Source organism: Micromys minutus, assembly GCF_963924665.1.
Source record: "Micromys minutus genome assembly, chromosome: 29".
In the NCBI taxonomy this organism is placed as follows: Eukaryota; Metazoa; Chordata; class Mammalia; order Rodentia; family Muridae; genus Micromys; species Micromys minutus.
Window position 1 is genome coordinate 6,039,937 of NC_137964.1, and position 13,472 is coordinate 6,053,408.

Here is a 13,472-nt window from a genome sequence, read left to right on the forward strand (position 1 = left end):
CCAAAACAGCAGTGCACATAAAATAAATGGATAAATGATTTTAAAAATCATCAACCAACCAACAAACAAAAATTGTCCTGAAGGGCTGGAGAGGTGGCTCAGTGGTTAGGAACATGTACCACTCTTCAGGTGGACCTGAGTTCTGTTCCCAGCACCCACCCTGAGTGACCTCTATAACTCTATATAACTAGAACTCTAGTTCCAGGGAATCTGATGCCCTCTTCTGGCCTCCCCAGAGACCTGAATTCAAATGCACACACACACACACACACACACACACACACACACACACACACACACACACAGAGAGAGAGAGAGAGAGAGAGAGAGAGAGAGAGAAGCAAATCATTAAAAAAAATGAAACTTGTTCTGACAATTTGGTGCTTTATGAAAAAGCCACTGATGGAAACAATATTCATTATTGTATAATATCCCCTGTGTAGAGAACCAATGTCCTGGAATTTAATGCCAGAAGGAAGTTTATTCCTTTCATCAAACAGTGAGACACTGTAGCCCACTGTTTGTCTTAGCTATCAGAAAGCACAGAACTTAAATTAGTGTTTAGGCAGGACTCAATTCTGTATCCTTTCTAACGCAGGGCATGAAGGAAGGCTGAAATATTTCAATCAGAAGGGAAAAAATCTATTTAGACTCTGTGTTTACCACCCACCTCCCTTCTGAACCCCCAAAAGTCAATGTCTCTGAGCCTTTGTCGTATTAGTCAGTTGAGGGAGAATACCCCAAAGGGTCACTGTGGGCATTAAATAAATCATGTCTATAGGGGCTCAGCAGTTTAGAGCAATGACTACTCTTGTGGAAGACCCGAGTTCGATTTCCAGCAGCTTCATGGTGGCGCACAGCCATCTGTAACTCCAGTCTCAGAGGATCCAGCTTCCTCTTCTGGCCTCCCCAGGCATTGCACACATGGTGCCCAGGGATGCATGGACCCTAAACACCTATCTACACAAATACCTTTTTAAAAAACTTTAAAGACGTATGGGAGATATGGCTCAGTAAGTGTGTAGGCCAAAGAAAACAAAGAGTGCAGAGGAACTGAGGTTACTGACCTTTTATATGCTGAAAATGTCCAAGTACAGGGTTTTTGTTTTGTTTTGTTTTGTTTTTTTAACTGGGCTGGGAGTGATGGGTCAGACTGCTGTTTTCAGGAGGCAGGACTGAGGATAAATGGTAGTGAGCTTCCTCACTATTTCTTTCTTAAGAATTGTATATTTATTTTATGCATACGAGTGCACTGTCTCTATCTTCAGACACACCAGAAGAGGGCATCGGATCCCATCACAGATGGCTGTGAGCCACCATGTGGTTGCCGGGATTTGAACTCAGGACCTCTGGAAGAGCAGTTGGTGCTCTTAACCACTGAGCCATCCCTCCAGCCCTGGTTTTTGTTGTTGTTGTTTGTCTGTCTGTTTTGTTTTTGTGTTTACCACATTTCTTTATTTATTTGAGGGAGGAGTGTGTGCCACATGTGGAGGTCCGAGGACAACTTGCAGAAACTGTTTTTCTCCTTCTACTAATGCGGGGTCCCAGGGATTGAACTCAGGTTGTCCAGCTTCATTGAAAGTCCCTTCACACACTGCGCCATCTCGCTGACCCCCTGATTTTATTTGTAATTTGAGACACTCAAGGATGGAATGAGGAGCCTCACATTTGCCAGACGGGCGCCTCATCAGTAAGCTGTGTTCCCCCACTGCTCCTGTGTTAGAACAAATATAGTTTAGTACCATCCTCTGTCTTATAGCCTTGTGTGTTGGGCTCATTAAAGGGAGACATTTTCTCCCCAAAAAGTTTAACTCTTTATTTGATAATCTTGTTTCATTTGCTTTTGTTTTTTTTTGGGGGGGGGTTGTTTTGTTTGAGACAGGATTTCACTGTGTAGCCCCTGGATGTCCTAGAATTCACCTCTGTAGGCTAGGCTGACCTTGAACTCACAGAGATCTGCCTGCCTCGGCCTTCCGAGTGCTGGGATTTAAAAAAAAAAAAATTAAAAACACCACTGCCCAGCTTATCTGATAAATGTTTTGACTGAAAAAGAACTAAGTCAAGCTTGGCGGCACATACGGGGAAGCTGAGTCAGGAGAATCATGGATTTGAGGCCAGACTGGGCTGTGTAGTAAGGCTCTCTCTCTGAGAAGGGAGGTAGCACTGGGAAAAGGAGGGCGGAAAAGAGAAAGAGACAGACAGACAGACAGACAGACAGAGACAGAGGCCCTACCCAACATGTGAAGCTGGACAATATTAACTATTTGTGTATAAACTTTGGACATGTTGCAGCTTCAGTCAACTAGGAGTTGGGGGTAAAAATTACTTTCCAACTGTTCTGTCCTTCCAGGGTCCAAGAACCAAGCTCAGGGTGTCAGGCCTAGAGGCAAACATCTTTACCTGGTTGGCTCTTGGTGGAGGGGTTTTTGTTTGTTGTTCGTTTATGTTTATGTTGCTGGTTTGTTGGTTTGTTTGTTTTGAGACATGGTCTCACGACTTAACCCTGGCTCTCCTGAGACTCACTCTGTAGATGATACTAGACTGGAACTCACCAAGATCCACCTGCCTCTGCCTCCCCAGTGCTGGGACTAAAGGTGTGCGCCACCACACTAGCCAGTTTTGATGGTTTATTTGCCTTAAGGCAACATTCACAGGTTCTAAGAATTGAGAAATGGATATTTTTCCTTTGTGTCTGTGTCTGCTTATTTATTTATTTGTTTGTTTGTATGCTTGACAGTGCACATGCGCAGGCCCGAAGATGATGTCAGCCTCCTCCTACTCCTTTAAGGCAGGATCTCTCCCTAAACCCAGGCCTTGAATTTCCCTCCACTAGGCTGGAAATTGACAAGCTCCAGCCACCTTTTCTGCTCCCAGACTGGCAAGAACAGATTACAGGCCTGCCTGGGACAATCACGGTCTTGTTACCTAAATTTAGGGATCTAAAATCCCATCCTCATGACTGGAAAACACTTTTAACTGCTAAGCCATCTCTCCAGCCCAGTAGGAGCCAACTGGACATGTTGACACAAGCCTTTATCTCATAACTCAGAAGGCAGAGGAGGGTGGGTCTCTGTGAGTTTGAGACCAGTAACTCCCTGATACATACTGAGTTTAGACCAGCCAAAGCCAAAGTCAGACCCTGTCTGGAGAGATACCAGGCTGGAGAGATGGCTTAACAGTTGAGAACACTGACTGCTCTTCCAGAGTTCAATTCCCAGCAACCACACAGTGGCCCATGAGCATTTGTAATGGGATCTGATGTGATGCATTCTTCTGTCATGTCAGCCCACATGCAAATAGAGTGCTCATATACATAAATAAATAAATCTTAAAGAAACAGGAAGCATGAAAGGATATAGATGATAGACATGCAGATAGATAGATGATAGATAGATAGATAGATAGATAGATAGATAGATGATAGATAGGTAGGTAGGTAGATGGATGATAGATAGATGTTTACCTATTATACCTTTATATAACTTATAATTGTTAAACCCATCAGCCCAAGTGTTCACTGACTCCTACCTTTAAATGGTTAAGTGTCTCACATAGGAATTAAACACTCCCTAGCCCTCAAGTACAAGTTCTCATCTGTGATACTTCCTGATGTTTCCCAGGATCCTGTATATGGTAAGTCTTTAAAAGAAATGACTGGGGCTGGAGAGATGGCTCAGTGGTTTAGAGTACTGACTGCTCTTCCAGAGGTCCTGAGTTCAATTCCCAGCAAACCCAAGGTGGCTCACAACCGTCTGTAATGGGATCTGATGCCCTCTTCTGTTGTGTCTGAAGACAGCTACGGTGTGCTCACATACATTAAATAAATCTAAAAAACAAAAGAAGTTACTGAATTGAAGAGAAAGTAAAAATCTGGTGTTGATATATAAACATTGGGAATGGGAGCTGAAGAGATGATTTGTAAGCTTGAATTTTTCGAAATCTAATTTAGTAAAGGTTTTAAAATGCTTCAACCTCCCTTATAGCCCTACTGACCAAAGATAGGGGAGGAAGATGGCTAATAGGACAAGGGAACGTGGACCTATATAGAAGTAGGTCTTTAGGGTGGTTCCCATCTTTGTTATCAGCCGTCCAGTCCACTTGAATCAGCAGTGGTTTGATCCAGAAGAAACTACGAGGCTCCGCCGATTGGCATGAACTAGGTGAAGCCTTAAGAAGCAGCTGGCATATTCCCAGAAGTTCTTTAGTGTGTTTCTCTCTAGGAAGTCCTGACAAGTGAAAACCAGCGAAGAAAGCAAGGTGAGCTGGTGCCAGAGCATCATCCACTGTCTGCTGGGTTATGGTCTTTCCAAGCATCGGGCATCCTCTCCAGCAAAACATCACATGTTTTTACACCAGGCAGCTTCCAGAAAAACATCATGTGTCTGTTCTCAGCCAAACATCCTCTCTTAACACAGCTTCCAAAAAAGCATCACATGAGAAAACTAAGTCTCCAAAGAATCCAGAAATCCCCACTTCACTGATTCATAAGTTAAGAGCACCTGCTGCTCTTCTAGAGGACCAGAGTCCAGTTCCCAGCACCCACAAGGGCAGCTCACAACCACCTTTAACTCTGGCTCTAGAGGATTCCAAGACCTCTTCTGGTCTCCACGGGCACCCACATGCATTCACCCAGACACATACATATAAATAAAAAAATTTTTAAAAGATCACAATACATATTTTTAAATGGAGTAGACCTCCCAAAATTCTGCTGGGAGGCTGGAGAAGTGGCTCAGCAGTTAAGAGGACTTGTTCCTTCAGAGGACCTGGATTTGGTTCCCAGCACCCACGTGGTAGATCATGACCAAATATAACTTCAGTTCTGAAGGCTTCAATGTCATTTTTGTGACCTCTGTGAACACCAGGCACCACACATATGATGTATATACACACATGCAGATAAAACGCTCGTGTATGTGTGTGTGTGTGTGTGTATGTGTGTGTAAACATAAAATGAATCTTAAAAATATCTGTTGGGCATATGCAAAATGACTTAGGAAATAACCATAGCATTCCATAACATGATTTTTAAAAATAGGTTACAGAGTAAAATTTAATTTTGTTTCCATTTTTATGATTTTTAACACTAGAAAAGGAAGCTTAATTCATGTATAAGTACACACGTACAGTTGTTTTTTACTTAAAATTGATTGATTCACTGAATGATTTAGTGTTGGGTATTTTGTTTGGTTTTGGTTTTGGATTGTGACTTTTCCCATATCTACGTTTGTGCACCATATGAATGACTGAGTCATGATCCTGTGTGGGTGCTAGGAACTGAACCCAGGTCCTCTACAAGAGCAGTCAGTGCTCTTAACAGCGGAGACACCTCTCCAGCTCCCACACATATAAATCTTGGTTGGAATTGCTTAAACCAGAGCATCAATAACCCAACCGGCTAGAACGCACACAATAATAAAAGAATTACTCGCATTTTTTCCTATGTTTCAGCCTTGCACCATTTAAATGTGTTGGTGTTGGCAGGAAATGTCCAAGGGAGCTGTTAATATGCATTAATAGAACCTCAACCCCATCCAGGTTTTGATAGGGGTGTTCTTTGTACGGTATCTCCCCCCTCCCCTTTAAAGTCTTTTCCTAATGTTGAAACTCAGAGAATTTGCCTCTTGGTTTCTGCAGGCTTACTTGCTGGCCCTTTCCTCTCCCCCACTGAGCCTGCCTCTGCTTATTTCTAAGATTGTGTTCCCCAGCCCTGTAAGGGGTCGGGGTGAGGCTAGGAAGAAAGGGGGTGCTGTTGGGGGGGGGCAGCTACTGTGTGCACACCTTTGCCACTTTGGGCTCTGCTGGAAACCAGGAAAGGATGTGGTTTCGGAAGAACGTGGCCCAACTGCTCTTCTTCCTTTAGACTCCTGGTTTTCAGAATGTCCCCTCATGTCCAAGTCCTAGCTCCATTGCTAAAGACCTGACAGAGGAGAGAGGCTTACAGAGAGGAAGCCGGGAGGAGGGAGTTGTTAGGTGTTGGAGAAGCCTGTGTCTCCTCCACTGTAAACATTAACTCCTATTAAAACCTGGCCTTTCTCTTCCCTGGATTTCACAAAGCAGGAAGTCAAAAGCAAGGTGCCCGGAAGGAAACTGCCCAAAGAGAGGACCTTGAGTAAATTATTTAGCTGTGACACAGACTGAGTCATCCATCCTTCTCCATACCCCAAAGTGGGCCCGGGGTGACACCAGTCCTCAGATCCACTAATTTAAGCCAAGAGGAGAAACCTGATTGCCAGAAGTCAGGAAAATGTCTGGAGTTGAAGGGTACGGAGGTGGGGCTGTTGTTACCTCAACTCAGATTGGCTAAATTCCTGGGCACAAAGAAATAGCTGCAAACCACAGCGGGGGGGGGGGGGGGGGAACTTGGTGACAACGAAAGGCAAACCAGAGGCTTCCCTCAGGCTGAGATGTGATTGGACCCAGCCCTGGTACACACAGCCTTCCCACCTCGCCTTCAGTTGCTAAGAGGAATTGGGGGAATGCAACCCGGAAAGGCAGAAATATGCAAGTCCGTTCACGCCTTGTGCCCAGAGACATTCCCTAGGACTGCCCCCAGCCCGGTGTCCTTGGCCACCAAGCCAAGAGGCAGCGGCAAGGGTCCAGAGTGTTGCTGTCCAGCCTTGAGTGTCACCCACTCGTGCGGTGCCCAGACTATACCCTACCTTGCGCCCCTGTAGCAGAGGTCCCTGAGCTCAGAACTGAGCAGCCAGCTCCCCCTACCGGATCCTTGCGTGCGTGCGGTGGCAAAAAGAGTCCCACGCTGGAGACAGCTTTGCAGCAGCTGCCCAAATCAGCTGGGCAGCCTGGGGCCCTCGGAAGGTCCGGTCCGAGGTCACTCCAGCTGCTCCCGGCCCCAGGCACGTCAGCGCGGTGGCCAGTTGCCCGCTGCTCTGAATTTAGAAGCTTGTGCTGTTTAAAATTGGGGGAATCCTGCGGAGCAGTGGCAGCTCAGGCCTTTAATTCCCAGCACTCAAGAGGCAGAAGCGAGAGGATTTCTGTGATTTCCCCAGAGGAAAAAAAGGAATCTGGGACTGCAGAGGACTGAATGCTAGTACCCACAGGCTCACAATAATCTCCAGTTACAGGGGATCTGATGTTCTCTTCAAACCATATTAACTCATGCGAGCAAAAGCATGTACGTATTTATTCTAAAATTAGCATATTTTATAAATAATATAAACAGCTGAAGGTGGTAGCACTCGTATTTAGTTAATCGCAGCATTTGGGAAGCAGAGACAGGCAGATCAGCCTAGACTACTTTTTAATGCTAGGGCTACAGTGAGATCCTGTGAGATAAATATAAACATTAAAAGTCAGGGCATGTTTAGTTAGACAGTTAATAAAATTAGGAAGGGCACCCATCCGACCCAAGTTCCTTCAAAGGAGTGCTCTGAATCTCACAACGGTGCGTGCGTCTATGTGCTGGCATTAGCCAAGGCCATGCAAGGGCTTTGAGGTCCTGTGACCGCTCCTGGGGCACACCAAGGGATTCCCGGGGCTAGAGCGCCGCCTTCTGGCCCCCCTCCAGAGGAAGGCAACTCACCTGTGTGTTTTGGGAGGCGGGCTGCTCCAGTGACCTTGGGAAAGGCACAGGAGCCTGGGCTGTGCTTGCAGGAAGTTTGTGTGACTCCTTCCTGCTGCCTGGAGGAGAGGCGCCTTCGCGCCTTAGCGTTTCGAATTAAAAACAGAGACAGTGTGGCTGGCGAGATGACTGAGCCGGTAGAGGTACTTGCCACTAAGTCTGATGACCTGTGTTTCCGGTAGTGGCTTGGTTGCACACAGGTGTTTTGATGTGCAACCAGTGCTTCCGCATGTATATTTCGGCCAATTAGGAATTCTGTAGGAAAAAAAAATCAGGCTCTTCGGAACTGTTTTCTCCAGGGTAGAGTGAAGAAGGAATATCCCGAGAGTGGTGGGTGAAAGCTGTTGTCCAAACATGCCTGTAACGCCCACTTAGGAGGGGCAGGCAGAAGGGTTAGGAGTTCAAGGCCAGCCTCAGCTACCTACTGAGTTTCAGGCTACTTCTCGTCTGTCTGATGTGACTTTGTTTAGTTATTTAATTCGTTTGAGGGATTTTATTTTGCTTTGTTTCCTTGAGACAGAGTCTCAACGGTGTGACCCTGGAGATATAAGTCAAACTGGTGGCCTTCACATTTACAGAAATCCACCTATCTGTCTCCCCGGTGTTGGGACTCAAGCCATGTGACTGATGTCACTTTTAACAACTCCCCAGTCTGTGGTGAAGGTAATTAATCTTTATTTGGATGTTTCCACTGACCAATAAATTAAGATCATCTAGATGCCACACAACAGACCACTGTATATGGCAGTGTATGTTATACGATACTGAGTGTTATACGACAGTGATCAACTCTTATTTTCTTTCCGGTGTTGGCTTTCCTGAAATTGGAGAGGATTTTTTCCAAGTGGCATTTCTGATTATTTATTTTGGTTTCATGCGAGTTGATGTCTTGCCCTCACGTGTGACCATGCGAGGGCATCAGATCTCGTGGAACTGGAGTTGCAGATAATCGGGAGCTGCCATGTGGGTCCTGGGAATTGAACCAACGTCCCTTGGAAGAGCAGCCAGTGCTCTTAACCACTGAGCCATCTCTCCAGTGCTCAAGTAGTGTTTTTATGAAAGCATATACTGTCCCTGCTGCAGGTAGAGGTACTAAGACAGCAGATGGGCTAGCCTCTCAAGGTTTGTAACAACACACGAGAAAAGAGAAAAGAGGCTAAAACATATGTACAAGAACTGCCTAGGCTTCTACTGCCAACAAAATATTGGACACATCAGCCCGACGAATAAGCCAAACATTATTGTGTCTGTAAGTAAGTGCACGTGCTCGGGGAGATGACTGAGTAGCTACTTCATCTCGGGGAAGGTTTCAAACATCAGCTGTTCTAGAGCTTGCAGGAAATAAAATAAACTGGCCATTTCGCTCCAGGGCTTGGTAACTCCGTTGATAGTATCAATAATATCTGCTGTTGCTAGTCACAAATTCCGATTTGGAGATGCTTAGTTGTTAAGGCAAATGTTCATGTTTGTAGAGACAAAGAAGATAAAAAGGTCATCCGTACGCCAGCTCCCACCCTTTCTGCTAAGATTCCTCCCAAAAGAATGTCTGATATATGCTGGTCTAAGTCTGCCCTTTTTTTTTCCATTTCTCTTCTTCCTCTCTTTCTCTCTTTCCTTGGAAGACAGGGTCTCAGCCAGAGTGTAGAGGCGCACACCCTTAATCCCAGCTCCCAGAAGGCAGCCTGGTCTATGTAGTGAGTTCCAGGACAGCAAGAGCTACACAGTAAGAACCAGTGGAAACAAAGCAACAAAAGTAAAGACAAGTTCTCACTGTGCAGCCCTGGCTGTCCTCAAACTCACTCTGTAGACCAGGCTGACTTCAAATTCACAGAGATCTGCCTGCCTCTGCCTCCTGCATGCCAGGATTAAAAGATGTGAACCACCAAAGTGGGCTTAATTTATTTTTCTTAAGAATTTCAGAACCGGGGGCCTGGAGAGATGGCTTAGCAGTTAAGAGCACTGACTATTTTCCCAAAGGATATGAGTTCAATTCTCAGCACCCACATGGTAGCTCACAGTATATATCCTCACACAGACATACATGGAGGTAAAATACCAATCTACATAAAGTAAACAGTTTCTAAAAAAAAAAAATTAGAATTAGGGTGTGGTGGCACATGCCTTTAATTCCAACACTCCAGAGGCAGGTGGATCTCTGTGGGTTTGAGGCCAGCCTGGTCTACACAGCAAGTTCCAGGACAGGCAAAGCTACCTAGTGAAACCCTATCTCAAAGTAATAGTAATGATAAAATTTTAGGCTGTTTTCTACATCTAACTTCATAACCTTCTTAGAAATCTAAAGTAAGAAGTAGCTTTATTCTCTGGTTTGTAGCTAAGGCAAACAAACAAACACACAAGCATTGAGACACAGTGATTTCTGGCCCTGGGGTCACTCAGCTGTTCCTCCAGCTGCCATTGAGAACATCTGCCTGGTATCCTACAGTCACAACTGGTCTTAAAGACACAGGAGGAATGAACTTAGTTCAGCCACAACCACAGCTGGTCCTTGGGATGACTCCTGGAACTCTATGGGATTTAATAAGGGTTATTTTGATGTTGATAATTTCTAAAGGAAAAGGATCAGTTACACACACGTGCATGTGCAAACACACACACACACACACACACACCTTTTGAGCTAAATAGCAAAACAGAACAATGAAAAGTACTGAGCAATTGTGAGGAGCCTTCAGAGGCACGCCTTCAATTACTCTTTACTCTCCTGGAAACCAGATGTGTTTGGACACTTCTAGGAGGAACCGGGAAGCAATCGGATTTTGCTTGTCTTCATATCTGGAATTCAGGACAGGGCTCTGCCACCCTAGAGGGTATACAGAACTTGTGGGTGGAGAGACACTGGGCAGACTGGAGGCTATTTTGTCAAAGCAAGCTGAGCTCAAGGATTTAGAAGAAGAAGAAAGTCCAGGAAGGGGTGATTATATCAGGATTTGAGAAATTATCCCATCCAAAGGGTCTCTGCAAGGGCCCTGGAGCACTTTGCAGAAGATGCTTCGTGATAAAAAGCACCTTGGTTCCTACGAAGGCTTAATTGCAGTGTGTGCTGTAAAGATCCCTGCACCTACAACCTCATCTGCCTCCCACTATACAGATAGGAGAGATGTGACCTCCCCAAGCTTGACTGGTCCTGAAAGAGCAGCCTGATGGTGCAAATTACAGCCTCCAAAACTTGTCTCTGACCTTTAGCAGCCTCATGTTGCCTTCTTTTCTCCCTTGGTGCTTGTGAATCTCAACAGCAAGGAAATGACTGGCTATATGCCTTAATAGCTATTTAAAATCCATTTTCTCGACTCATGTAAGCATCTGAGTTTTCGTTCACCTTTCAAACTTTATTAGAACGCCACACAGTGTTCACGGGGAAGAAAATAGCTGGGCACAGCCTGTGCCTTTCCATATTATGTCCCACACTGATGTTTTATTCCCATATTTCTTCATGTGTGTTCTGCCAGCATGTATGTCCCTGTGCACCACATGTGGGGAGGCCAGAAAAAGGTGGCAGATCCCCTAGAACTAGTGGAGGGAGTTATAGAAGTGGGTGTGAGTTGCCTTGTGGCTGCTGGGAATTGAACCCTTATCCTCTAGAAGAGCAGCCAATGTTCTTAACCACGGAGCCATCTCTCCAGGCTACTGTGAATTTTAAAAGATACACGGTACAAAGGGGCTCTTTTAGAATGGTGACGTCTCTATTTCAGATTTGTTTTCTTAAAGCCAACAGATCCGAGAATCTCCCAAAGGTGGCTTAGTCTGAACTGGGCATTTGGACTGTTGAGCTCTAGGGACTGAACCTTTTCACACGCTAAGCTGTTAGTGACTTGTGTCCTGTCCCTATCCCTTCAATGCGTTTTCTACAAGCCCAGAATCATTCCGGGAGATCTCGGGTGCCTCGGTGTGACAGTAGCTGAGGTGAGGAGAGGCGTTGGCTGGAATTTTCAGGCTGGGTATGATCTGGAACCCTTTCCAAGTGTCTCCACGCAGAGCGCCAAGCACAGGCCAAGCCCCAGCTCTTCCTAGAGCACTCGCGCCTCCTAGTGGCCTAAACCCCGAGCTGGAGCATTCTGGAGCCTCTCGGTTATTGGCTCTAAAACAGCCCCAAGCTCCAGGCACAAGTCTCTCTAAACTGAGACTGGGCTTACAGTTGGCGCCACATCCCACGTTTCCTCCAGCTGGCTTTAGCGATGACACAGTGTCTCTGGGTCTGAGGCGTCATTGGCGTCACTGGCCCGGGAGGGCTTTTTTTTTTTCTTCTTCTTTCCTCCTTGGCCTGAGAGGCTCAGGCTACAGAAGGCGGTAGAGGGGGAGGGTCTGCTACCGCGAACTCGGTCGCGTTTCAGAGCGCACCCCCCCCATCATCTCTGCGCCAAGAGGGGGACGAACACCCGGGAAGGGTGGAGGGGGGGGAACTTGTAATCGCGTGCAGCGGGACAATGCCGACTTTTGAACCTCTAACCACTAAGCAAACAACCCTTGTGCTCTTGCTCCACTGTCCAAACAGAGTTTATTGACAGGCGTTTCACAGCAACGCATAGCAACCGCGCCGCCGGCGAGGAGCTGGCGAGTGGGCGCGGCCAGCAGCACGCAGGGCTGCGATCCTCGCTGGGGCGGGAAGCACCTGGGGGCAACGAAGATCACCTGGCCCTGAACCTGGGGAGCCCCCGCCCCGCAGATGCCCACGCAGCTTTCCCCGAGTGGCCAACACCCTTCCTTTCCTTACTGAAGACCTTTCCCAATCTTAACAGCAAATTCGCCACCTGGAAGCGTTGGAGAAATTGGGGAGGTGCTGCCGGGTGGTGGGGAGGTGGATGAGTCTCCCTGCCCTGCCTGCCTCCTCCTTCCGTGTGAGTCCTGTACCTTAGGGCACGGCTTAGTCCTGAATGGTGGGGTAAAGTTTTCCTTTCTGGCCTTGCCCGAGGACCCAGACACTCAGGAGACGCAGCAGATCTGCCAGATAAGCAACCACCTCTTGGATCTTATTCTGATCTTGAATTCTTGTGTGAGTGTGTGTGTGTGGTGGGGGTGGGAAGATAATATCATTCCGGGTAGTTAGAAAGGAGTCTAGGCAGAGAGGGCACATGGAAGTGCCCAAGGATTTAGAAAACTATATGTGTCATGAAAATGTTGTCTGGAAAGAACAGAAAAAATAATATTAGTCAATGCTGCGCTCAACTCCATTGGCTAATACCCGAGCTCAAGGGCGGCTGCGTCGGGGGTCGCTAATGGAGAGAGTTGCCTTATGATTATTGCATTGAGAAGGGGGCTAAAGCCCTCACCCCACCCCCACGAATGATTCTGCAGCAGCTGGGAAGCAGCTAGCCATCGTGACGAGCTTTTTGCCCCAAGGGCACCCCAGGAAACCAAGCATTCCAAAGCCCAATGCTGTACTGAGGCATGGGGGGTGGGGAAAGGCTCTGGACTGGCTCCTTCAACCTTCTCTACCTCTTCCTTACCACCATCACCCCTACACTTCTAACCTGCAACCAGAGAAGATATTTTATTTCCTAGGGGGAAAAAAAATTCAGTCAAAATTCAAAGGGAGATAAAATTCAGGATCTGAAATCTGTAATGCTCGTTTATCTTTGTCTTTTTACAAAATGAAAGTCAACTGTGTTCAGATATCTCCCTCCCCACTTCCCTTCACCATACAACGTCTCTACCCATGGATCCAGAAGGCTTTTTAAAAGGTTTGCTTGACTTGTTACACAGATCAGTGACTCCAACAGCAGCAGCAATTCCAGTCTTCTTCAGCCAAAGACAGGGAAGGGACAGGAAGTCTAGGTTGGCTCTGGCATTTACAACACAGACATACATTCAGCCTACAGCAGCTCTGGTGACAGGCTTTCTAAACAAGCCCTTGTCGCAGGGGCCTGGAGTTGGC